Here is a 4,628-nt window from a genome sequence, read left to right as displayed (position 1 = left end):
GGCGCGGCGCGGCTCGGTGATGTAGAACCACTCCTGCTACCAGACCTTGACGGTCTCGACGAAGGCCCCCTTGGGCCATGTGGCATTGGGTAGTTTGCTTATCATAGCTCCGCCACAGTCTGCAAGCTGCCCGTTGACCACCTTCGGCTTCACGTTGAAGATTTTGAGCCATAGGCCGAAGTGTGGTGGGATGCAGAGTAGAGCCTCACACACGACGATGAACACCGAGATGTGGAGGAAGGAATTCGGGGCTAGATCATGGAAATATATCCCATCATAAAACATGAGTCCTCGGACGAAGGGATGGAGTGGAAATCCTAGCCCTCTAAGAAAATGGGGAGGAAGACGCCCCTTTCGCCGGACTCAGGAGTGCGGATGATTTGACCCTTGTCGGGGAGCCTGTGCGCAATGTCTGCGGCCAAGTACCCCACGCTCTGGAGATTCTTGACCTCCTTATCCATGACGGAGGAGGCCTCCCACTTGCCCTTGGAACCGGATCCGGCCATTGTTGGAGAAGGTGGTGGCGGTGACAAAGACGAAAGCTTTTTCTAGCGCTGGAGCTTGGGAGATTGGAAGGCAGAGGCTGGAAGAAGGCGTGGGAGGAAAAGGAGGAATCTGTTGCCCTCTTATAGGCGGTAAAAATGCCAACCATCCCCCCACTTAAGCCTTGAAACTCACCTATTCCCAAAGTGAGCATGCGCCGTAATCGGTTGGGTTACCCAAATCCTATTGATGAGCAACCCCGTATTAAGTGGGCACGATCTCTGTTTCGACAGGATGTGCCAAGGGGGATCGACCTCAAAACACGAAGCGAGGAGTGTGAAAATGGTTTAAAACACCGAAGGGTCAAGTCGATGCTTCGCCAAAAAAAGTTCTCAGTAAAGACACTATTCCTATTTTTTATCCTGCCTTCGCGGCTAAGGGTTGTGTTATTTGTGCAAAGCTGAATACAGTTCTTTTGTGAAGGAAAGATGATGTATGTTATTCAAGGAGAGGAACCCGCCTCGCAATGCCGAAGACCACCTAAGCGCCGAACACGTCATCATTGAAGACTGGTTCAGGGGCTGTTGAGGGAGTCCTGGACCGGTCTATTCGATGTGGGCCGGACTAATGGGCTGTCAAGATACAAGGAAGAAGACCATCTCTCGTGTACGGTTGGGACTCCCGTGTACGTGAACGACAAGTTTAGGTGTCCGGATATACTATTTCCTTTCTGTTAAACCGACTTTATACAACCCTAGGACCCTCCAGTATCTATATAAACCGGAGGGTTTAGACCGGAGGCAGGATCATAACATTGATAGGCTAGCCAAGTTAGGGTTTAGCCATTACAATCTCAAGGTAGATCAACTCTTGTAACCCCTATACCCATCGAATATAATCAAGCAGGAGTAGAGTTTTACCTCTATTAAGAGGGCCAGAACCTGGGTAAACATTGTGTCCCTTTGATCATTGTTACCATCGATCCTCAAACATACAGCTTGGGCCCCCCTACCCGAGATCTGCCGGTTTTGACACCGACAGCCGCCAGTGTGCATTTAATGCAGCTCTTAGTGTCATGTCGTTGGTTGCCCGGAAAGGCTTGCCGGGCTACCTTGCCAGCTCTGCGCCTGCTTGTCCGACACGTCATAGGATGGGTGTCATCTATGGGTTTTCTTGGTAGGAGATGGCCGCCATGTGGTGAATGGTTGCCACTTAATCACTCCGCGGCTTGACACCACACTGATCGATGATGTGGGTCGTGGTGGAGTAGTTGGTGAGGTGATCTGGCCTCCGCGAGTCCCGGCAGGCCCTACCGGGACGCCTTGGTCATCTTCTTCTGGAGGTGGCCTCGCCCCTTGCCGGGCTCGTCTTCCCGGCAAGGGAGGCTTCTTTCTTGATGATATCTAGCTTCTTTGACTTGGCCTTGGTCCTTTCTGATATGCTTGTTGATGCTTCAAATCTCTTAGTTCATCTTGATCTGAGGATTTAATCTTGATCTTGTGCCTATGCACAGTCAGGGCGATAGGCCCAGGGTCTGTTGCATCGACACAGGCGAATCATATCTACTACCTTTCTGTGCAACACTCTCCCTTCTTCTTTCATGACACAGGTGGCTCATATAAATCCTTGCAATAAAGGTTGTCTTCCATCATGGGCTTCCATAATGAGTAATTGAAAGAATCAAGTTTTATGCCACTTGTTGTAGCACTTTCATCCAAAGTCATTATTTTTTTGACAGAAAGACTGTAAGGGAGGCCCCTACAGTATGATTGATGCAACAAACCTAAATTGCAAGTACCATGCCTTGAACCTAGGTGGGTGGAAAAACATCAGCCCCTTTCGTCCAAAGTCATTGTGAGCAGCACTTCTAGCAAAAGTCAAGCAACTGGGATTAGCAACCTCCTAAGCAAGCAAAGCTCTTATGCCTCTCTTTGGGAGTTAGCACAGAAACACACTTGTAATGAACTAAAAACTACAGTGGAAACAAAGTAATCTCAGCACCACATCATATACTAACTCAAGGATTGTTGCTTGGCACGGAAGAAAACATATGCAACAGCATATATATGGAGGAAATAAGTTTTACAGCACCCCAGACAGTCCTCGGACGATGTCTGGTGGAAAGTGTAACATCCAGACACTGCTCAGACGATGTCTGAAGGCAGGTGTAACTTTTAGAGTAGCAGCAAACATCAACACAGAGACACCCGATTTTTACGTCGAAAACACCCCAACTTGAGGGGGAAAACCACAGGCCGAAGACACCCAAATCCTATTCCACTATTATAAAATGTGTGATACAACAATTTCTTCTCTAGATGACACTAGAGGATCTCATACATCAATATTTTCAAATCTTGGACGAACACAACAAGATTTGGGGCTCAAGAGCTAGGGATTCGAACAATATCATCAAAGATGGTGGAACCGCAACTTGAAGGAGACAAAGTAGTGGATTTGAACCATCACAACCTTGGGGATGAGCTCTCTTTGCTTCTTCCTCTTATTCCCTCCCCCTCTCGGTTTTCTCTTTTCTTCTCCAATGGAGGCTGGACTGATTTTTGATAGTCTTGGTGGTGGCCGCTGGATGGAGGGTAAAGCATCCCCATCCTCTCATGTGCAAAGTCCAAAATGATCCTAGGTCATAACCCTAATTGGTAGTGAACTTTTGTACATCTTTGGGATGCCTAAAAGGCTTCAAATGGCCATCTCCTCACAACCCACATGAGGAGGATATCCCAATACGCTCCCATACCGGAGCCGGCTTGACTTTGTCGATGACAACTGAGATGTCTTTGTACATGTGACATTGAACCCTTTCATAGATCTGAAGCACCTCACATCAAATCATGTTACATAACGAAAAACCCTAACCTCATCGCCCCAAGAAGACCCCAGGAATCTATGCCGGAGCTCCGGGCTGACCTTAGGTTGTACAAACGACAAACTAAGAGAAGTGAGCACATTAGAATGATGGGAAAATAATTTTCAATACGTGTTAGTCGGGCTATGAAGCTCGTCTAAGAGCATCTACCGCCGGAGTTGGCAAATCCAGCCCCTCAAACGCCTGCGGACACGCTCGGGCGCGTCCGCAGGCACTGACCGAGCACCCCTCATATTTGCCACTCTGCATCCGCGTATCTCATATCCGATGCCTTATATCCATACTACACATGCAAACCTTGATCTATCCTACGTGATCAAATGACGGACAACAAAAATTGGCTGCAAAGGAACACAAGATCAGCTGCAAACTGACATTAACATACTTCACCATATCCTAAAGATCATACTTTGTCCCCGGACAAGTTCATAAACTTCTACAACTAAAACAGATATAAACATTGAGGAGGAGGTGGAGGGGCCGGAATCACCACTTCCTCGCCGGGCCTTTGCCCTTCCGGTCGCCGGCGCAGCTGTAAGCATCTGCGGCTGGTGGAGTGTCTTGGTCGTAGGATGAGGAGGTGCAGCTGTCGCCGCCGTCGGAGTCGGAGTCGAAGAGGACTATGAGCCCCTTCATCCGACGGACCACCCTGTCTTGCTCCCGCTTCAACCTTGGCACCCGAACCTTCTACGCCGATGCCTCCTTCGCCTCGCGCTCCGACTGCTCAATAGCAAGCCGAAGCACCTTGGCGTTCTTCCGTCGGAGGCGGTGAGCGCCCATCTCCGTCGTCGTAAGGGAGCGGCGGTACACCCATGCGAGGAGACGTGTGTTCTCGTCGGCGTCCGGCTCTGTCCTGCGGCGGCGGTGCGTGGACTGCTCCGCCGCGTCACTCTCCCGTGCACGGCCTCTCGCAGTGCGCGGCGTGCGCCTCCGACTCGAGAGTGCGCTTGCGGGCCGGAGGCGCGGCCACAAGCACCCAGCGCGGGCCGCGTGGAGGAGCGGCCGGCGGGGGAAGGAGACGGCGTGGGGCCCGCGCGGACTATGTTGTCCTTGCGTCACTGCGTGCGGGCCGGGAGGGTCCAGCTCTGGCGTCCGCGCTGCGCCTGCGCAGGAGCTCCGGCGATGCTCCAGATTCGGAGTTGCCGCCGGTCTCCACCTTAGACCGCTCCAGCGCAATGCGAAGGGCCATCTTCTCCTCATAGTCGAGCTCCGAGCCGGAGTCGCTGCCAGAGCTTCTCATCATGGTGGATGGGATCGGAAC

Source organism: Triticum dicoccoides, chromosome 3B (genome assembly GCF_002162155.2).
Source record: "Triticum dicoccoides isolate Atlit2015 ecotype Zavitan chromosome 3B, WEW_v2.0, whole genome shotgun sequence".
Classification (NCBI taxonomy): domain Eukaryota; kingdom Viridiplantae; phylum Streptophyta; class Magnoliopsida; order Poales; family Poaceae; genus Triticum; species Triticum dicoccoides.
Note: the sequence above shows the minus strand (reverse complement) of the source record.